This window comes from Passer montanus, unplaced genomic scaffold (genome assembly GCF_014805655.1).
Source record: "Passer montanus isolate IOZ18808 unplaced genomic scaffold, ASM1480565v1 scaffold27, whole genome shotgun sequence".
NCBI classification, from domain to species: Eukaryota; Metazoa; Chordata; class Aves; order Passeriformes; family Passeridae; genus Passer; species Passer montanus.
Genome location: NW_024367372.1, coordinates 4,962,746 through 4,985,845, shown reverse-complemented (window position 1 = coordinate 4,985,845; position 23,100 = coordinate 4,962,746). Strand labels below are relative to the sequence as shown.

General features: G+C 39.3%; 1 protein-coding gene across 2 annotated transcripts in view; it reads left to right on the top strand.

Annotated features, from left to right (window-relative positions):
• The first annotated feature begins 2,388 nt into the window (after positions 1–2,388).
• Positions 2,389–23,100, top strand: part of PPP2R5C (protein phosphatase 2 regulatory subunit B'gamma) — a 71,586-nt gene continuing 50,874 nt past the window's right edge. Inside the window, exons 1-3 of one of the 2 annotated variants that reach the window (XM_039712597.1) lie at positions 2,389–2,465; positions 3,672–3,737; positions 19,094–19,253. The gene's annotated coding sequence lies outside the window, so the exon portion shown is untranslated. Of the gene's footprint in view, positions 2,466–3,671; positions 3,738–19,093; positions 19,254–23,100 lie in introns of those variants that run through there. The other variant, XM_039712596.1, reaches the window with a different exon arrangement.

Genomic DNA, 23,100 nt, shown 5'->3' with positions numbered 1-23,100 from the left:
ACCTACTCATTATTTCATATAATAGAGCAGGCCTTGAAAAACACAATTGCTTTCTGTTACTGGTGAATTAGACTCTGCAGCAAAGCAAGGTGAGGGGGAGTCAAGTTTTCACAAGAGTTTTTACATCTGTGGCCACAAAGAAAACCTCATAAATGTTAACTGAGTCAGCACCAACTTTTGAACCCGTATTCAGTTCAACATTTTGATTCAAGGTTTCCCAACTAACTGCAAAATAAGGACAGACAATTTTTGCTGCTCCTATTCAGAAGTATTTGGGTAAGAATGATACTGACAGAGTTTTTCCATTATTTAGAAAAACTATGAGCACTAGCAGCACAAAAGAGGCCAAGAGCCAATGAGAAACTCATTAAGCTGCTTAAACTGATCTAAATCTAGGCTGTTGAGGTCACATCCCGCCCCCGCCACATATTTCCACCCCCTTCCTTCAGCCAGTGTCAGTGTTTACAGAAGCAGGTGGTGGTGTGCCAGTTCAAGGCAAAAATAAATAAATAAATAAATCAAACCAAACAACAAACTCCAAACCAAAACTAAACCAACACACCAACACATCATTTTTGGGAGGATAGTTTTCAACCTGATCAATTCTACAAGCAGGTTTAAACCTCACAGCACCATCATAAGTGCAGGAGAGGGAGATACAGCACAACAGCTGGGAATTAAGAGTAGTTTAAGCTTCTACAAAACTGTAACCTAACAAAGAAGTGGAAGCTCTTGAGTTTATCCCTATCCATACAAACCCTTCCACACACTGATCAAACTCCAGACTACAGATGGAGGGAGATTTCACTCCTTTGCTGTCTATTAGTATTTTAAAAATCCATGTTTATTGCGTTGGTGAGAAATGTCATTTATTAGTAGCAACTCACTCATGCCTGGCTCTCAGCAGTCACAATAGTGATAACTGCACCTCATTTCTAAGCTCTCAAACCAGAGAAGATGAGAGATAAGAGGCAGACATAATTTCTTTCCTAGCACTTAAGAAGCAGGAAAGGAAGAGGACTGAAGTAAGAGGAAGCAGCTCTCCGTAGCCAGTAAATCCCTTTGCAGTGCCTGGAAAACGCAAAGTTTCTTTGTCTTTTTTGCCACAGCAAAAGCAGTGTTCCAATATAATGGATACAAGCTGATACAAGTATCTAACATTAGATACTATCCCATCAGACACCAGCGTTTATTAGAATCCCATATCACAAAAATGAGAGCATATCTCTTTGCTTATGCTGGATTTGATACTCAAAAGCTGTCTAAGGAATGAGATCAATTTCACTTTTACACTGTATTAAATTGTAATTTTTCTATCCTTTAGCTGTACAACACAATTAGAATTCAACAAGTAAATCCAACCTAAATTTAAAATATTTTATGTCTTGATGCTATTGTGACTGCTAATGTCCTCTGCACTTTTTCCTCAGCCAACAATTAATTTGTGGCTTAATCTGACCATGGGAGAGACACAGTTTGTAAATTTTCCACATGGAGTGTTTGCACTATTCTTCTTTTGTCTTAAGATTGTCCTAAATTTTGCATTCTGGTTTTGGGAGATTAAAAAATTATTTGTTTGGACAAAAATTATCTCTGGTACAGGTGGGCATGATGAAAACATGCACAACCGAACTCAGGCTTTTAAAAGCAATCAAGATATGGTTTCAAAACCAGCAAACTTCCCAAAGTTCACCTTCCCCATCCACATACTGCAGGCACACAGGGTAGCCCTCAGAATGAAGATGGGCACACTGGATTTGCACGGGAGGACCAGCGAACTTCAGGCATGCCCTATATTGCTTTATCTCTTTTTTCTTTTTTTTTTTCCCCTTAAGGTTTCCGCTCCCCCGTGACGGGTGCCCGGATGCCCGCGGCGGAGCCCGGGCCCCTCGCCCAGGAGCGGCGGAGGCAGCGGCTGCAGGGAGCCCCGCTCCCCACGGGCCGCCCCGGCTGAGGGAGAGCCGCCGGAGCCTCGGGGCCCTGAGGGCGCCTCAGCCCGTCCCGCTGCGCGCTCAGCCGGCGGGAGCACCCCGAGGCGTGGCCGGAGCCCGGGCGGAGCGGGGGAGCCGCCGGGAGAGCCCCTATCCTGCCGGGAGAGCCCCGGAGCCGTGTGGAGAGCTCCACTCCCGCCGGGAGAGCCCCGGAGCCGTCGGGGGAGCCCCGACCCGCCCGGGAAAGCGCCGGAGCCGCCGGGGGCGGGAGCGCCGCCAGCCCCGCAGGCCCCGCGGGGAGGAGGGGCCTGGGGTGGGGGGCGGCAGCGGCGAGCGGCTCCCGTTCCCCGGCGCTGGGAGAGCCGCGCGAGGGGCAGCCCCGGCTGGGGGCAGCTCCCTCCCTCGCTGCTGTGTGCCGGCCTCCGCCGGGGAGGGGGCGGCTCCCGGCGGGGCCTAGGCCGGGGGTGCCGAGGCGGGGTCCTGGTACCGTCTCGCCGGCGGCCGTCGCAGCGAGGGAGTCGGCGGAGGGCGGCCGTGGGTTTGGCGTGCGGGGGAGCGCTGGAGGGAGGGGATGGGAAACGTGTCCTCAGCCGGGGCTGGCTGAGGCGGAGCGGGGAGGGGGCTGGCCCGGGGGCGGTGGGGAGGGGAAGGGATTATTTCCAGGCAGGGTGGGGGGGGTCCGTCCCCGCGGCTTCTTGCCCGCGCCCCGTGCTGGGAAGCTGGGCTGCTGCGCAGCTCTGGCTGCAGTGGGAGTTGCGCTTGGGGGATCTCCATGAGTATTCAGGGAGCGCCGATCGCCCCTCGGAGTCTTTCAGCTCCTTCTCCTGACAATAGAATGAACCCAGCTTTGCCTCAGGCTCCGGGGAGTGATTTGTCCGGCGGCTACGAAAGGGGCTTGCACAAGTAGCGATGGCAGAAAACTTGTAGAGGCGGCAGGAAGTTAGCTGGGTTGCGCTTTATTTTGTGTGGTAGGCAATGAGCCGTGTGTGGAAGTCAGAAACAGTGCAGTGCGCTCCTCTCCTCAGCCAGCTGCTGTCCCCCTCGACCGCTTCTGTTTAGTTTTTAGTTTGTCAACGGCATTTTAAAAGTTAGTTGTAGGGAGGTTGAGTGTTGTGGTTTGTGGGGTTTGTTTGCTTTAAATTTTCCCAGTATCCTTGGCACTTTCGGTGTTAAAAACATTGAAACTTTCCTTCGCTTTTCTGAGACTAACAAATCTCAAAAATAGGTGAAGGGTTCAAGGAAAGTACAGTGCTGTGATGCCGAAAATTGAGTTGTGGGCCTACTTCTAACACTGGACTTGCTAGCCCCTAGAACAGACACACTAATACAGTGTAAAACGTGTGCTATACTCATGCTAGTTTCAAAGCTAAACTAAATATAAATATTTCTGAGCCAAAAAACCAAACAGCAAGGTAGTAGAACTAAGTAATTTCTTAGACATGGTTCAAATCACTTTCATTCTTTGGCCCTGCCTGCTTACCTATATGAAAGCTTATCTTTATAGGTGAATCTTGAGGCATAAATAAAACTCCAAAGTCTTTCTGCAGATAAAAAAAAATGTTTAAAGTGGCTTTGTAGAAACTTATAGTCCAATATTATCATCGTCCAGTTAAATTGTATAATTTTTATTCTACTAATTTTATTACTTTTAGCGAGTGTCTTTAAAAGCCTGGTTCCTTGACTTGAAAATCTAGATCTCCTTTCTAAAAGAAAAACTAAAACTGCAAACTTTTTTTTAAGGAACCTGCAAAATCAGTCAAGACTGGAAAAAGTGGCAAAGATGGACAAGATAACCAAGAACACGAGGTAAATATTGCTGATAAACATAGTATTTTTCACAGTTATTTGTAGTAACTTCTAAAAAGTGTTTTAAGTTTTTCTACATTGTAATTTTGACATGATAGTAGTTTTGAGGGAAAATTATTGTGGAACTACTGCCCTGGTATTTGGCAAGATATAAGATGATGCTTTTAAGGAAGTCAGTTTTATTTAGAGTAAATAAATATTTGCTTGCTACAGTCTTACATACTAATCTATTCCCTTTTTTGGTTATGAGGTGTACATCTGTCTTATTTTCTGCTTTTATTGTGAGTTGTTTGGCTTCTCTTCTTCTTGCTCAATGTCGTTTTTAGAATTCTCTGTAATTCCCAGAGGTCTCTTCTCTCAAACTGTCGATGCTGGCATGTCAGTTAAGTGTCAGCAGCCTGGTTTATTGTCAGGAGACCTTAGGCTTAATCAAAGGCTGCCAGCTGTTGTGTTGTGTAGTTCCTTTTTATAGGTAAACGATGAAGTGTGTAATTTTTGGCTAATTATTCTGTTGATTTTTTTTTTCTTCCTGCATTTCTCTCTGTTTTGCCCACTAGCAAGGCACAGCAACTTGAAAAGGGATGATTAAATCATTATATACTCCCTTGCACACATTCATCTAGAAACTGAGAATTAGTAGTTTTGTTTGATTTGGAAATCCACCATTTATGTTAATTTCCTGAAATTTCCTTTAAAATGCTCATAGTAGTTTAAATATAAAATGGTATACTGAACAGTTGTGTATTTCAGCCTCTAAACAATTCTTGATACTGGAAGATAATGTTTGAGAACCAACCACTCATCCAGCTTTACCATTTTTCCTGCTCTGAAATGACTGTTAGTGATAGGTGGGTTGGACTATTTATTGTATGCAGTTCACTGAGTTCTCATTTGTCTGTTGTGCAGAGTGATTCATGCTACTGTCATAAATTAAGAAGATCATTAAAACTTGTAAATTATGTGTAAAATATTTTGGTAAATTCCTGTAAGAGTGATTGAGTTTTGATGGAGGGAAGCTAGAACTAGAAAGGATCTTAGCTACTAGGGGAGCTTGTAGAATGAAGTGGGAAGTGTATCAGTGTAGGTGTTCATAGTGGTTTAAATAGATGTACTTCATTGTGATGCCTTTTGTCTTTGCAGTATATTGCTGTGGTATTAAAAAGAGTGTCACTTGGCCATAATTTTAATTCCTGTGTAGTTGTAAGGTTCATTATTATCACCATCTTTGGAGTACATTTGTTGACTACTTATTTTCTCAAACTTCTGAATGACAAGTTGCTGAGACCAAGACTAATTTTCTTATTCCCTCTTGGTACTCCAGGACTGAGTGTAAAGCTCCCCAAGATAATAAGCGAAGAGCTTTGTATGCTAGCCAAAAATGTATATGTGGGTTTCTTTGTCATTTCTTTCTGTCTTTGCAGATCTAGATTGTTTGGGTTTTAAAATTGAAATATGAGAGAGATGAATCTCAGTTGAAGAATGTGTTTTACTGTTCATACACTGTTTCTTTTGTCCATCCAGGTAGAATTCCCAATGAAAGGTACAGTTTACTTGTCTAGGATTCTTGACCATATGTGAGCATGGGCAGAATGGGAAAAGAACTGGGAATGTGACTGGCACATACAGTATGGTTCTCATTCCCAGTGGGCATTATTTAGTCTCTGTACAGTTTTGAACACCTCAGTGCTTGACTCATTATCTTAATTAATAGAGTAATTGCACACAAATAGTAATGTAGACTTTGCATTCTAACGTGGCTGGCTGTAATCCTGCTGTATGTTAGCTGGTGCTTATATGAGCAGAAAGGAGGGTATTTATTAACATAGTGATGATTGGTAAATACAGAAATATTCAGGAGCATGCTGTTAATACATTTCTAGGTTTCCTTTCCCTTCAAAAAAGGTTGTTGTCATATGTCATTCTACATATGTTTTAATATGGCTTTTAAAAATCCTCTTCTAGACTATGAGTAGGTTTGGAAATATGGTGGTTCATTTCAGCTTTTTGTTTCTCAAAATGCATTTAATGCATATGCATTTAATGCAAATGAATTTAATGCAAATGGCAGATTGTAAAGACTAGAAACTGCCTGCTGTTCAAAGAACAGGGACAACACAAGCAGCAGCATCCCACAAATACTTTATTTATAGATACTTTTATAGCACTTAACTAAATTCATGATGTCTTGAACTTCTATAGATAAAAAAAGTAAAACAGATCTCAGTATTTACAAAAATGAGTGTGTGTTTTTCCTGTCTTGCAGTCAGAGAAATGAGGTTTCACTTGATGGAAGCTGTACAGCAAGTTTGAAAAGGGATTGAAATGATTCCTGGTATAGCAGGTCTAGAATGCCCATGCTAAAAAAGGGTGAAAATCACTTAAGCTGATGGTTCTTGCAATAACTGTGCATGCTTTCTCAATGTAATACTAAAAAAAGCCATGCTACATGTGAAGTAAATGGACCTGCCTTCTGAATTGCTATGTGGTCAGCTGCTGATGCTCGAGGAGAGAGAATCACAGTAGATGTGTATGTGTGATCTTCCATCCTGGTATACTTTTCTTTAAGCCAGTATGTGGTTTAGAAGGTTGTTTAAGTGGAAGTTGTGTAAAATTGGTATTAAATTATTAATTATGTAGTTGACATTTGTATATTTTTAATATATGTTTTATATTTAGGGCTTTTCCCCAAAAATTCTGCTTAATGTCCCCTACATAGGAGGGCCCCTGTTACTTTGATTGTCCTTCTCTTGTTTCCATCTACCTTTGTAGCAGAGGTACCAGAAATGCACAGTCTGTATGAGGTGAGGGCACCTTGTCCTCCTGTAACCAACACCATTACTCCAGTTTGCAGTTGCATGTTGCTCATTTATTGAACAATTAAGAAAAAAGCTAATATGATTAAGCTCCTGTCTAAGCCTATTTTGTAACCTGTTAGCAATTGTTAATAAATTAGACTAAATAGTTGCCAGAGCAGCTAAATATATTCCTTTAAGTATAACCTCTGATTTCATCAGTTAGTCCAGCATATTAGTGTCCTCAGGTTGTGAACAAAGGCTTAATCTGTTGTGTGTTGTTTTTCCTCTCTATGTGAGTAGTGTCTCTGCTCTGGTAAATTCTTGGGGACTTTTTAACAGTGCCAAAAACTATACTTGCATCAAAAATTTATGCTGAAAATTAAATTCCCTGCGTGTGGTGATTGACCATTCCATTGGTACTTTGTGGACATATACCCTGTGATCTAACTGGCTTTTGAAGAAATTATTTATCTGCTGGATCAGCTTTCTTATAGTTTTGTTTTGTCACAGGGGTTATCTTGGAGGTCTCCTTTTGAGTGGAGGCAATAGTAATTTATGGACAGTCTCATTTGTTTAGAAAAGGTGACTTGGTCATACTTAATGACTGTTGAAAAACATAACCTTTTTCTATCCCTAGTACTCTAGCAGTGGTTTTCAAATAATACCACAGGGGAAGGAAGTTAAAATTTTAGGCCTATACACTCTTTATTTCTGGGAGAGTAGGTCTGTGGGAGAGTAGGTGCTAAAACTTGCTCTTTTCACCAGTCACTGGAACAGTTCAGGACAATCAGTTCACTACTGTGATTGGTGCTAAAACTTGTTCTTTTCACCAGTCACTGGAACAGTCCAGGACAATCAGTTCACTACTGTGATTCACCTGGGGGGTGGAAGGGTCAGAAATAGCTGGTAGCCTTTCATACATGACAATATTCTGGTAGAAAACTAGGTGACAGGGAGTGATAGCTTCTTCTGTGTCTAGTTGGACTGGCCTAAACCAGCATGAAACTTTTAAATTTAATTTGTATTAATTTTCAGTCCAGGTGCTGAGTAGTCTGTAGAAGGCAAAGACTGTTTTTGTTGTTTGAGAAAGTATTGGCTTGGTGACTATCAGCAAATGAAAACAGAAATTACAACTCATTCTTCTGCCATGCAGAAAAGCAAACGGAAAACTAATGTGGTTTTGAGAAGCATGTGTGTGTTATCTTGTTGTTTCCACGTGCTGTCCTTCATGGCTCTTTCTGCTTTAAAGGTATTTTGTTGTGGTGTTTTTCTTTTTAATGTAGATAAATCAAAATGTAATAAAATGCCAATTGTAATAGTTTCTTGCTGTGCAAGAAATGGACCTATTGACAGCATGTGCTGCTGATGTTGGACAATAATCACTGCTGAAACCAATTTTAAAAATAATTTAGAATCTTTTAAGTGCTGATCCGTGCTTCTATCCAGCCACTGTCTCACAGCCATCACTTTTCAGTAGGTGTATTACTGTAATGGCTTCCAGTGCAGAAATTTTGTAAGGCTTTGTTTTCAGAAGTTTTTTTTCCCTGCTTTTTGAGGCCTTTTTAATTTAGAAGTTAATTTCTTAAGCTACTTAGCATAGTGGTAATACTTTTCAGTAAATGCATTTGCCAAAAAATTATAGAAATCTCTGTTTGCATCTTCAAAACACTTCAGCACAAGTAAGGATCTTCATCCCTCTGAAAGAACCTCCAGAGGTGGCTATCCAGTTTTCCATGGTCATCTTTCTTATATTAGCCAGCAAATGGTGGGGAAAGACTGTCAGTATTCTCACTACTACTTTTAATGATTCCTGATTATATGAGCACAAGGGATTGTCCCTTCCATTAAAAGTAGGAAATTACAAAAGGAATGGGTAGTAGAAGCAGTGCTGATGGTTTTTGCATGGCTTTTTAAGCTGAGATAGTGTGTGGAAGTATCCTAACACTTAAAGAAAAGCAAGGAATAGACAAAAGCAATAAATCCAGCACTGTTTTGTGATAACAGGTTTCTGTGATCAGCAGAGGTTACTTAGAATGTTGAGTGGATATTCTCTATATAGCTGCTTATTTTTCTCATGTTTACTGTTTGTGATTTTCATTGTGGTGCTATTTACCCTGAGAAACAGATGTACCTGATCTTGAAGATGGGGACTGTTACTCAGTGTCCAGTTTGAGACTAGAATTTTCTACTTCAGAATTTTTTAAAGTTATACTTGAAAACCTTGGCACAGGTAATGGCAGTTCATTTAGGCACCAAGGCCGAGGAGGGTGAGGTTTGGGGACTGGGGAGGGGACAAAATTCTGCAATTGTTTTCTCTTCCTCGTTAATGTGTATTAGGACTGCTCCTAAATAATTTCTGAAATACCTTCTTGTCACAGGTAGGTATTTATCCACTCATGTGAATAAATCCATCCATCATTTGGGTCTTTTCTGTTATTGTTGTTCAGTCATAAAATCACAGAATGGGTTGGGTTGTAAGGGACCTTAAAGACCATCTAGTCCCAATCCCTCTGCCATGGGCAGGGACACCTTCCACTACACCAGGTTGCTCACAAATCCATCCAGCCTAGCCTTGAACACTTCCAGGGGTGGAGCATGCACAACTTCTCAGGGGAAACTCTTCTAGTGCCTTATCACTCTCAAGATAAAGAATTTCTTCCTGATATTTAATCTAAACTTACTCTCAGTGTTTAAAGCCATTCCCCCTTCTCCTGTCCCTACATGCCCTTGTAAAAAGTTTCTGCATCTTTCTTGTAGGTGCCCTTCGGGTACTGGAATTCTGCAGTTAGGTCACCCCAAAGCCTTTCTTCTCCAGGTTGAGCAAACTCAATCCTCTCAGTCTTTTTCACAGCTCCATCCCTCTAATCATCCAGAGTTGCCTGGACCCTGGTGCAGCACCAGCATTTGGTCTTGTTAAACTGCATGAGATTCACATGGGCTCATTTCTTAAGCTTGTCCAGGCCCCTCTGGATGGCATCCCATCCTTCAGGTGTGTCAACCCTCCCACCATTTGGGCAGCTTCTGTAACTCAGTAGTACTGCATTTTGGATACATCACATTCACCATCTTTGAGGTGTAAGATTGTTCTTGGTACGAGCTGGTGTCCTTAACAAAGAGATAGATTTAGCACTGACAGGCTAAATCCATATCCAGTCTCCATCACATAACAACCCTAGCTGGGCCCTGGCTCTTGTCTTCAGTGTGTGCTCAGGGGAGTGCCCCAGCTGGAGAGGCAGCGTGGCCAGTGCTTTCGTGAGCCAGTCCCATACAGTAGTAGATAGAGGTGATCTTAAAACTGGTGGTCTTGCATTTGGAAGAAGAGATACATTATGAAATAAAACTGAAATTTAAAACAACTTGTCCTCTCAAGTTTGAATCATGGAAGGACTATAAATAGACAGTGTTAGACCCATTATGTAGCTTCCTAGGGCTATTCGTTTGGGATTTTACTCATAACATTAGCAAAACAGGATTTTAAACCAGAACTGTGTATGAAGTTGGGGTGGATTTTCTCTTGAATCAGTTATAACTGATACAAAATAAAGTCTGTGGGCTTTGGAGTGGGTTTGTTTAGTTTTAAATTGGTGTACCAACTTCTTTAAAAAATTCATTTGAAAACTAATTTTTAATCATGTCTTGAAGTTCTGATTTTCTTTCCTAGAGAGATTATTTTAATGGGTTGATATAACCATTAAAAATACTTGAGTGTATACACTCTTAGTACTAAATGAGAAGCTGTTTGCTGAGTAAAGAGGTGCCATGTGTTATTCATAGAGCATCTATGAAACTTTTTGTTTGTCTTTAACTTCCATAATTTTCCTATTTCCAATTTTTGTTGACATCTTGGCTTTTTGATTTTGGGAACTGGAATTTCCGTCTCTCTTCCAAGCAAAGGCACCTTAATACTGAATAGTGGAGTTACCTTAATGGTGTTTGTTATGTAACTTCAACATTATGCTTCTAAAATTAATGGTGTTATTAAACCAAACACTGCTGTATACAAGTATTTTATTACCTAAAACAGAACACTTCTGAAAACAGGATCTTGTGCCCTTCTGCTTCTTACACAAGGCTGACAACTAATTGTGTAACATATGAGGTGTCAGAACTGTGTGTGGTTTAGTACTTGCTATCCTCTGCTTCCTAATGGTGTTTTTAAGCTCTGTGACTCCGTCCTGAATGGAAGCAGCACAGCAATGAAGGTAAAGGCTGTTCTAATCAAAAGGAGCAAAGGGGCTTTCAAAAATGGATACCAGCATTTCATAAACTGAAAACATTCTTTTCATCCTTTGTTTCAAATCACTTCTCTTAATTTTTTTCATATGAGTTAAGGCCTACCACTCAGTACTCAGATGTACATTAACATGTGTAATACAGAATTATTAATGTAGTTATCTTTTAGAGAATACAAGCAGTGAGGAAAAAACAGTGAGCTGTTGAATCTACCCCTATGTTCACAGACTACAAGCATACCTTGTGTACATTCCCCTCCCCCCGCCAATTTCATTTGAAACCAGAATAAATTTGTAATTCTAGAAGTGGGATGGTAGGCCTTGGCGTTTTTGTTTGTGGGACCTTACCTGCAACAGGCTTGGAGGGCCATTTAGAGAAACCAACCAGCCAAAAGCTAGGGAAAAATCCTGGCCTACTCCTGAATATGCTTCTTAAAAGATGACTGCCAAATATTATAATTTGCTACACATTTATAGTGACTTTTATATACTTCCTCATCACTTCTCAATTTAGCAGTCTGAAATACTGACAAGTAAGCTCCAGCGACATGTAAAATAAAAGCATGATGAGAGCCAAAGATGATTTGGTGAAACAGTTCTGTAGAAGCAGTTACAGTTATTATTCATAGGATCGTAGTCTGGTCTCAGCAAGAACCCCTTGTGTGAGAACACGAGGCTTGACTCCATTTTGATCAGAAGGCTGATTTATTATGTTATATATTATATTAAAATACTACATTAAAACTATACTAAAAGAACAGAGAGAGAAGAATCAAAAGGCTACAAAGACAAGAATAGAATAGGAACAGAATGCATAACAAAATTCTGTGACTGCTCACAGCCTTGGCACGGGTGGCTGTGATGGGTCACCAATTGAAAACAATCCACATGGACCAATGGAAGATGCACCTGTGGCCTTCCACAGCAGCATTTCACAGTTATTGTTTGCATTTCTTTCCTGAGGCTCTCAGCTCCTCAGGACAGGAAAAGTCCTAGCAGAGGATTTCTCACTAAATATCATGGCTACATCATAGAATGATCTGGTTGAAAAAGACCCATAATATCATCTAGTTCCAACCTGCCATGGGGAGGGACACCTTCCACTAGACCAGGTTACTTGTCTTGGACTGTAACTCTCTCAAATAGCATCTAATACAAGCAACAAATTGGTGGGCAGAAGGCAAAGTAAAAAAAGATTTCAGTATGAGTGTGTGAAATGAGAAGCTTCTATGAATAGATCAGGGAGCACAAAAATATGGATGTCAGTGGTAAAGCCACATGTGCAGTTTCCTTAGCTCATCAGTAGCTGTATATAATTAAAATTTACAGTGGAGTATAGGAGTTGGTGCCTAAAGTGAATGAGTTGGTGTATAATTTCCTTCAAATGTGGGAACCTTACATATATGTGTGCATATGTGTATGTACATATGTGTATCTAAAAAGAACAAAGGTAATTTTTGTTGTTTTGGGGTTTTGTAAAGTAAAAGGATGCTTCAAGCTCATTAGAGACACATTATAATGAAAATCAATAACTAAAGTAATTTAAGCCAGACCATCCTTTATCCAGATTTTTCATCCCTGTATTCATATAAATGTTTTGAAATAATACTTAAGACATTATTTAGTTTAAATCTAATTTAATCAGCTAACTGGTGGTTGCAGGTAACAAATTTTTTTTTTCAGAGACTATTTCTTGCATTGAACTTTTGTGATAGAAGATACATTAGGAAATAACTGTTACTTTGCTGCTTTTTGTGAAGTACCAGGTGCTCACTGATGGTGGTGTTTCAGTAAATGCAAAGCAGTGTGAATCCACTTGAAGTCTGATCCTGGGCACCCTCTCGTCTTTGCCAGTACTCTGCAAACTCTGCAGACAAAGGGCTGAAGATCTGAGCTCTGACTGAAGGGAATCAAATGTCAGCTTGTTCCTGGAGTAAATTAGTTAAAGCAAAATTAAGTTTACAAGAAGCAAATGGAGACAAGCCTTATGCTACTGATACTTAATTATGAATGTAAAATTATAGTGCATTGATGTCAAGGATGCAGCACACTAAGCTGAAACATGGGATTGGTTTGGTGTGTGGCAAGTCCAGTCTGTTACACAAAGCTGTGATGATAATTCTTGAGAAGATAAAATTTGAGTAATGTGCAGAAGCAGCTAACAGGAAATACAAGCAGTGCTTTGTGTTGTGAAAAATAAACAGGAGCAAGAAAGGCAGAAGAGCTTCACCAAGTTGTGGATCAGTCTTCTGAGGTGGTCTGTGACTGTAAGGTTTGTTGTGGGCCCCACAGCGAAGAGGCCCAGATGGCCTTTGGTGCTTGTAAGAAACATCCCAGTCACTGACACATTTGCAGAGACTCCATGCTGTCTCTGGCAAAACACTAATGGAACTCCATAGTCAGACATTGAGAATAGCCAGCAGTAGCACTGCTGTATGTGAATGCAAAATCACACGTATTAAACAAGTACTACAGCATAAATCCATGAGTGCTAAAATATACAAAGTTTGTCATTACTATCAAGTTGAAAAGTTAATCTTTTTGCTTGTCATTAGAACAGCATGGATACTCAAAGCTTTAGGATGCAGCTCTTGCTGTAATAAAAACATAGTAAGTAATGCTGAGATAGACTGGATAGTAATCTCCAGCAGTAATCTCAACTACTGAGAGTGTTTAACAATAATAAGCATATTTTCTAGAAGGGCAGCTGCAAAGATCATTCTAGCAGCCAATCCAGGTATCATTCTGGCAAATTATTTTGTTGAGGAAAAACAATAGACATCTAAATTGCCATCTGTGTGAAACCACCCAAAGCCTTCAGCACCGTAAGCTGCCTCTCCAGAGACTCCTCCCTAAGTTGTCTGTCCAGACCAGCTTGTGGTGCTAAAACTAGTGAACAATAATGGCATAGTAGCAAGAATCTTCAACAAATAACTTCAGAAACATCTGCTGTCCAAAATGGTACCCTGCAAACATGTTTCTCTGCAGTTTTTAACTGTGTTGTTTATAGATCAGTGTTCCCTTTTACGTACCCAGTGTATTCCATATCAAGCTTTGTAAAGTTTGTACTGATTCTCTGTAGATTGAAAATATTGATGTTAAAAATCATGTCTACTTGCTCCATAATAAACTCTGCCAGCACTTGCATGTACTAGAATTACTGCAGACTGTCTGAAAGCTCTGTCAGGCCTTATCTTTAATACCATTAGTAAAAAGAGTTTATTCTGTTGTTATCCTCTGGGAAGTCACGTTGAATTGCTGCTGTTAACAACACAGAACTGAAATCAGGTGACACATGCTGCTTTCCTTGTAGTGTTGTCTTGAACAACTTGCCTTGGTCCCAGCTGCTGATGTCACATCACCAGCCCACTTCCTGTAGGTATGGTGTGGATATATTTACCAGGTTGATGACAGCTGGGCCATATACCAGATACTGTCTGTCCTTGTTCCCACCCCAAACCATAAATGAAGATCTGCAAAGGAGAGAGCTCTGTGGTAGTGTTCAAGATTCCTGGAGTGTTCAGAGATTTTCACACTACTTTGAAGTTACTGCAGAGGAGAAAAAACTTACATGGAAGGCTCTTTAGCTACTCTCCACCCATTTTAACTCCTTGATCTTTGATTTTAGTTCTCATTTCAAGAGATTAAATTAAATTCATCTTCTCAGCCTAATTACATTGATTATGTATTAAGCCTCAACCTGTTAGCCAAATTATTTTGGTTACATACTGGGCCCTCATACAGTTTTGAAAATCAAGTTGTTAATGTCCCTTTCATGTTTTGTGATGATCTGTGTTTAGTTTCAGTAACCTGTATTTCAGTTCCATTGTAAGCATGTTTTAGATGTAATCCGGAATGCTTTCATAGCATTCTGAGGCTGTCTTGGCAAGAAACAAGCTCTTCTGGGTGCTGTAGATCAGACCTGTGTTTATCTTAATGAAAAATAAGTCCATGGAGGCTACTTACTATACCAAAAGGAGAAGAGGGAAGGGATTAATTCTGCATTAAAATAAGCATTTTCCCTCTGTTTCAGATTCAGACTGATGATTCTTTTAAAGTGTTCTGTGCTTTTTGCTCTGTGTACTTGTATTTCACAGGGAACCTTTAATCATGTCTGAATTGGTACAGGGTTTATCTACCATGTTTCATAGTCCAGAGTTTTTTCTCAAGGTTTTGGTGCTGCCATTGTGGAATCGTGTGCACACTGATATAAACTTGAATTTAGTGGTGATACTTATTAGAAAACAGAAATTTGCATATTAGTCTTAGACTGATCTGTGTAAAGAAACACCATATAGCCTGCTGCCCAGCACTGTGTTTCTTCAGGCAGAGCATCTCTATGGCCTTGTGCTTAGGAGGTCTGATTTTTGTAAGCCATCCAGTTTTCTAAGTCTTTTAATGACAGATGCATCAAGGTGATTTTACTGTCATTTTCAAATCCTCACCCTGCTGTTATATCTTGGAAAGCACTATGCAAGCTTGCTGCATCGTTATAGAGTTGACTCCACTCTAGGCTTGGCTTGGTTTGGCTTTTGATTGTGTGGATCAGAAGGCTTTGTGTCCTTTGCTCTGTTTCAGTTACTAGTGCTTTGGAAGGTAAGGTCAGACAGTTCTGGTTGTCCTTGTTTGCCGAGGTAGCTTGAATAGCATTTTTGGGAGACTGTCAGAAAGGGAAGAGTAGGTTCTCCTGAAAGACTTCTTGATGTACACAGCATGCAGGGTGGATCCTCCTTCCAGGTCCCACCATACTGTCTTTTGTGTCTTAGATAGGTGTCCAAAAGTAAAAGTTGCATTGTGGGATGCTTGATGATGGTCAGTTTAACTTAAGAAAAATTGGCTGTAACTCTAGATGTGCTTGCTCTGCTCATATCTTTCTTTCCCTGGTTGCAAACTTAGTGTTGTGTTTTTATCTTTACCTGCCTGTATGATGTCAGAAGGGGGAAAGATCCAACTTTGCTCAAAAGAGTGATGTTAAAGAAAGGAATGTATCACATTCTGCTTGATGCAGGATTCAAGGGATGAAGGGATGCAAGGGCTATCTGCCTTGAACTGTTGTGACTGGCAAAAAGTCTTCTCCCCACCTTTCACTGTATTGAATTAATTTTAAGCTTAGTCAAAGGCACTGAGGAACATCTCCTGTATCCTTTCAATTGTTAAAGTCAGAATTTACAAGTCGAAATCACACTTAAGCTGATTGTCTTAACGTTCATTGAAGTATCTATGCAAAGCTCTAGCTTTTCAGAAATAAATTGATTATAAAACCTGAGGGTTGTGTTTTAATCATTATTTGAAGAAACATTCTCAATGTGACATTTTTTAGAGCAGTTTGTGCACATTTTTATATGTTTATCAGCACTTTTGAAATTGAATGTGTCTGTCTGTATAAACATTTGGGTAGGAGGGAGCCGTTTGCCAGAACAAGGGCAAGAATAGGTATTGCTTCTTCTAGCCATAGAAAGAGAATTGATTAAAAGGTGTCTGTAGCTTGACTGTTCTGGTGTCAAATACATTGAACTGTTCACTCTGCTGTAGCAGTGTCCAGCACTTACTCTTGGGAGTTGTGGTGTCTGTGCTGGTTTGGTTTGTTACTGGGAGGAGAAAGCTGAGCTTGGCTCTTCCACCTGAACTCAAAAGCACTGTACTCATAGAAAGTGTTACCTTGAAATCTTTAGCAGATGAATACACAATTGTTAGTCTGATTTTGTTTGCCTTTTTTTTTAAGAGATGTGGTTAAAATTGCTGAGCTTTGTGGCTTAAGTTGACTTAACTCACTTTCTGGGTGCCCTTCTATCCAGCCCTGGAGTCCAGCCCTTCCATGGTGGCACCGTAGTGCCAGTTGCAGAGGTCATTGGGTACAGCTGCGTGGCACTGAAATTAATGGTTTAGAAATTATTCTGGCAGCTTTCTGGTATGTGCTGGCTGACTGGAGCATGACTGAAAGGCAGGGGTGATCATGCTTGGTGGTAGGAAGGAGGAGGAAATCTGATGGATAAATGGTCCAGTGATTCAGGACTAGAATTACTCTGGAGTCATCACTTCTAGATGGGAAGTTACCATAGCAACAAAAAATGCTTTCTTTCAACATTTCTAATCAGAAATGTTACCCATCCTCTTAAATAACCACTTCTGGCTAATTTTAGAATTTTTCTGCAATTCAGAATACTTGCTTCCCTGAGGTGTGTGCATGTGTGCAGACACATGAGAGCACCCGTTAATTTGAAATGGAGAATTTGTTTGGGAATAGAGGAAACTGGAAAATGGCTTTTCCTGTTCTAAGTAATGAAAAAATACATGTGGTAGTGGAAAGTAGCCAGTTCAGAAAAACACCATTAGGCTCAGTAACAATATTGAAAGTACAGAATTCTGTGCAATAAAATTGTTTATGATGCATCTTAATTAGCATTTATTACTTAATACTCAGTAAGTCATTGCTTCCTAATTCTCAGTGGTGTTTTTCTTTTAGCTTAGTCTGTTAATACTTTTGTTTATAATGCTTTTTAAAATTTCAATTAATGGATAGAAATTACCTTGCAGATCACTTGTATTTCAGCATAAACATTTTCAAGCATTTAGTGTCTGAGATTAAAAAGTGAAATAGTCTGAAAAATGCAATGTAACAGGTATTACTTGTACATAAATTCTTTCAATTTGCTGATGTATTCAGTTTTTACTGGAACAAGTTCTAGAGTGTTTTTGGTAACTGAGACTTATAATATTCACTGTACTGTCTCCCCTTATTCTATAAGCTCTATAAGGGGTTTTGCTTTTATGATACTAAATTTGAAAAATTATCATCTCAAATGGGTTTGATGAAATCCTAATGTTGCTCTCAGTCATCTTTGCTATATTAAGTGTTGTGTGTATAATATAATACAATTGTTAATCTATTGTTGGAGTATATATTCTTTCCCAGTCATACTACTGGAACAAAATTGGAATGAAATTACTTTGAGTTACCTTTTGAGTCTTGGAGACTCAAAAGTAGACATTTATGTATGTAGTGTATACATTTCCATGCACGCTGAATGTATACACTACAGGAGTATGGAAATTGTTGATGAATAAGCTTTTCTGGAAATACTTTTCAGAACAGGGAGAAAATTGGTTTCCCTTGGTTTAGCACTATCTCTATGAAAATGCTACAGATATTATTACATGCAGGAATGAAGCTGCTTTCATACCTATAACACTTAACAAAATTCTAATTAAACCTAGTCAAACTGCCAAAGTACCAGTGTTTCAACTTGATTTCCATCATGAATCCCATTCCCATCTGATTTTTTTCCCTATTGCTTATCTTGTGGGCACTTTCTGAGAAGAGTGTGGTCTTTCCTGTAAGGAAGAAGTGCCAGGGTATATTTTAAGATGTGTGTGTTTCTAGTTTGCAAATTTGAGAGATTTCTACAGCAAATTAAAGGCCTGCAAAATGAATTTTAGTATTGCAGCAAGAGATCCCTGTCAGCTGTTTCTATATTTTTAGCATAGATCACTTCTAGATGTTTATCATTTAGTAACGAATGTCATGAACTTATTCATATTTTTAAAGTTAACTATTGCCTCTTTAAACCTGCTTTTCCTCCTTAAAAAAAAAAAAAAAAGAATGAGAAAGGCAGCACCACAAGTCCTGACAGGCTTTTGTTAATGATGCATTTTATTCAGCTTGAGAGAGAGCACCGTCAAGTGTAGTCAGTGAAATAACAGCAAACTGAAAACCTGTAGTGGGAACCATTTTTCTGGATTTATGTTATAAACTTCATACAGAGGTACAGTGACAATCTAATAAGAATTATTACAGTAAGAGCAACTTGCTTTGAGTAGGCAGTAAATCATGTTTTTGATGCTGTTAAAGCTACTACAATAGTAAGACTCGCTCCTTTAACTTTGTATCAAAGCCTGACTGCCCTGGCCAGCTTAGGACTCTGTCAGCAAGGCACAGGATGAATAGGCAGTGAAAGCTTCACCTGCTGTAAATGGATAAGTTTCTCTGATCCCTTTGAAGATGAACTTAAATACCTAGGAGACCTGGACTTCTCAGGGGGGACGGGTGAGAGTAACTGAGGAACTATATAATTCGAAAATTTATTTTCAGTTGTCTGGTAACTTCAAATAAGTGGGCTACTGCATGTACCAAGTTGATCTATTCCCATCTGTATGAGGGCTATGGTACAGGAATAAATGCTGAAAAGATGGGCAGAATAGGTGGCAATACATTCAGAGGATGAAGGATACAATAGTTTCATTAAAAGCATATTAATTTTAATTTATTTCTGTAAAGATTTTTATTTCTAAGTTCAGCTGTAATTAACTGCTTTAATTTCTTTTTAAACAGGTGTCAAACAAAAAATCAAATAGCACTCCTCCCCCAGCACAACTATCTAAAATCAAAGTACCAGCACCACAGAATGTAGTGAAGAAGGAAAAGCGTCAGAGTTCTTCGAGGTTTAATGTTAGCAATAACAGGGAGCTTCAAAAACTGCCAGCTTTAAAAGGTATGTCTTTACAAATTAGAATTACTCTTGTGGGGTAATTTGGGCATGAGACTGAGAAGCACCTCAGCTGTCATACTTCTGATATCTGGACAGCATACATAATACATCAAGTATGCACATCTGCAAATTGCACATACTTGCGCTGGGTGGCTTTGTCTTTTTGTTTTATCTGCACTTGAGGACTTCCAGTGTGTTGCCTTCTTGGCAGTCAGTATAGGCAGTGTGTGTGTGACAGCATATTCACTTATCTCACATAAAACCAGAATATTTGGGATCTCTTTGCAAAATATTAGGCATCTGTCCTCAGAGCAGTGTGCTCAAACCTTGCTTTGTGCTAAAATTTCTCTTGACACTGTTGGAAGACCTGGTCTATCACTATGTATGGGTCTGTTTTTCCTGAGCATGGATCAAGCAGAGTGGTGCCTTTTCAGTGCATATGAATGTTTCCTTCATTGATTTTAAGGCTTTTTTTAGCTCTTAGATATGTATATATTTACTTCCATCTGTGACAAAAAGATGATAATTGATGGGTCTTCTCTTACTAACCCAGCTTTTATCATCTTTATTTGCTCTGAAGGCTTATTTAGGGGAAACAAAAAAAAGGCAGTTTTGACGTGCAGTGTGTACTTTGCAGTGTTCAAGATTGCCAGCGAAAGCCTAAAAGATCACTGAAATGTTGAGTAGTACTGGTGTAGGCAATGTGAAATTGTTGGGGAAATTATTGTATTCTTTCCTCTATTCGTCATTTTCTTAATATAATAAATTAGTGTTTCTTGAAAATAAACTCTGCTTCTCAGCCTATCTGAATTACACTGCATTTCATTCAGGTCAAATTAGATTGCAAGATTTTTCTCTTCACACAGATACTGTTTTTACAAAAAGAATCTGAAATACTGTCCATCATGTTAATTTAGCAGCCTATGTACAAGATGCTGTTTAATATATTTCAAGACTAAACTACTGCTTATTTAGTTAGTTAATTTCAATCTATTTATTAATTTTTTAATAAGACTATTTAGCACCACAGATTATGAATAATACGTTCTTTTAAACTGGCATAGAAGGTTCATACACAAGCTGTGACAACCGGGGCATGAGTGACATAAGCAAAGGACACTGAATTAGTGATTTTTATAAGAAGTTAAGCATGCAGCCACATTGATTGGCAGAACCTTTTGTTCAAAGACTCAGACACAAAGAATATAATTTGTTTCTTGGTCCTGTTTTAAATGCAGTGGTTCTGGTAGTGTCTGGGACTGCAGCTCAGGGGTACCAGAACTCAGCATATGCAATTAGAAGCAGTATGGACAGAGAGCTGGAAATGGGGAAAATGAGTGCAGATAGGACAGGAGAGAACTAATCCATCCTACAGTAGTGAAGGTGAAGTTTAAGATCTGTTTCTACCTTGGCTGTGTTGCAGTTTAAACGAGTAGGCCAGTGAAGTACAGAAGAATGCTTACTTGTAGCTGGAGGAGGGAGGAGTAAAAAAAAAAAAGAAAAATCTTACAAACTGTCTGAGGTATTTTCTCAGAGCATTCTAGCACTTCTTGACACAGTGTACCTATTTGTGAAGAAATGGTAGGAGTATTGTGCATTGTAATTGCTTTGAGTCTGCAATCACTCCCCCACACTCAGGTGAAAGGAATGAAAAGATCTTGAGCTTCTCCCTGGTGGCTGCCTGGTGCTGTGTGTACATCCCCAGGTTGTCAAGGGCTGGACTTTGTTATGGAGCACTGGTGCAATTGTTGATCTAGTGAGGGGTAGGAATTGCCACCTTTCACTAGTAAAGGCAGTAATAGCTTTATTATCAAGCTGTACCCAATCTCCTGCATCATACCAGATGTTGGCATAATGGCTGTGCTCACTGCATGTGCTTACTCCTGATGTAATTCCAGCCTGCTGGGGTTGCTGAGAATACTGTTGGCCAGTCACCTGTTCCTCTTTAAAGATACAGAGATACTTGACTTAATGTGCAGTTAGTGGGTCAAGTGAATCTGGGAAACTTTCTTTCTGGATATCTTTGTGTGTTGTTTAGTGTCTCTGTCTGGACAGGAGTTAAATTGGACTGGCAGGCTGTAATTTAAAGGACTGAAATGATTAAGACAGGTTTGACTTCTATGAAGTGCTGGGAAGAACATAGTGTTCCTTCAGGTTAGCTGCACTTAATCAGCTTTCAAACTCCTGTTACTCATAACAAGTGGCTGTATTTCTATGGCTACAGTTCCTGGGGAACCTTTCTTTTGTCTGTAGTATAGCAAGAGATGTGTATTTTCTTACAAATGTTGCACTGACTACTGTGGTGTGATGCACTTCACATGAGACTGTATTTTAGGCACAAAATATAGAATGAGGTTGTCTTTGCATACTTTAAGGTCTGTATGAGACATGTGGAAGCTTGTAACTGGTGAGGTCTAAATGACCTGTGGTATTGGTGAGATAACCACCTTTGTTCTGTGCCACAGGTCTGGAGATGAGGTCAGCAGATCACTTGAAATAGTGGGAGGGAAAGGAGGAGCTGCCAAGGTGTTTTTCATCAAGATTTCTTATTTAAGAAATAGCTTTTTGATCTTCAGGCATGCTGCACACTTTCTCTTGGGTGTTATACCAAAGTGCTGATGATAATCTTCTGGAAATTCCAGCATATTTGCCCTGGTGACTGGAATTGGTGTGGTGTGATTTGTGTTCATTGGAGCAACTTACAATTAACGTTATGCACCCTCAGATTATCCAGGAAATGGAGGAGCAGGACAGCTCAGATAATGCACAAAGAAATGAAATAGATTATGAATTAAGCGGTTTTAAGAAGAGAGCTGAATGTAGAAAAGTCTCTGATGCAATTGGTTTGTGGAACATCAAGATCTACATATTAGCAAAGCTGCAAACTAGTGAGCTCCCTGCAGCACAGTGCAGTGCAACCTGATTTAGTTGGGTAGAACAGGTAGCTTGTCTGCCCACAGATAACCTAGAAGTATCTCTGGAGAAGTGCCTTCAGAACAGTATCAAACACCTTGAAAAGGTGTTACCTATTTTCACCAAAAAAAAAAAAAAAAAAAAAAAAAAAAAAAAAAAAAAATCTGTGCCAGCAAACTTGTGCTTTGCTGATTTCTGCTTATCCAGTTCCATTTGTTAGCTAACATTGGTAGTGCAGGTACTTAAGTTACAGAAAATTGATTTCTAGTTTAAATTGTTAATTGAGAAAAAATTCTACTGGACTTAAAGATGTATTTTATTTTATTGTGGTTTGAAAGCTTGCAGATTAATTCTTTGTTTATATCAAATATAAATGGCAAAGGGTGCTTCAATCTTTAGAAACGTACCAATTTTTTTCATTTTTAGTTTCCTAAGAAAGCAGTTAGTAATTTAGGATATGTTTAAATTAGTATATTAAATATAAAATATTAGAATTACATAAATTGTTAAAATTGTTTAAAACTTTAAAAATGTGTTCTCTGTGAAATAAACAGCCTAAGTGTTCAATATTATTGTGTAAATATATTTAAAAAGCAGCATATCCAAGCTTGTGCATACCTGAGCACTGACACAGTGAAGGAGTTTGTGTTCTTTGCATGCTCACTTCAGCTTTATGAATTCATTGTTACATTACTGGTAATTTTTTCATGGTAAATGAGATTTTTAACTGTTTGTTTTTACAAACAGGTGAATGTATTTGTATGTTATTTTGCATGAATGTGCTGATTTTAGTAAGCAGTAAATGTAGTAAACTCTAAAATAGAAATGACTGTACAAAGTTGAGATTTTTAAGGATGCAGTCTGAATCATGACAATATGTAACAAAATATCACAATGAGAATTTTTTAATAGAATATTAAAACACCCTAAGATAAAA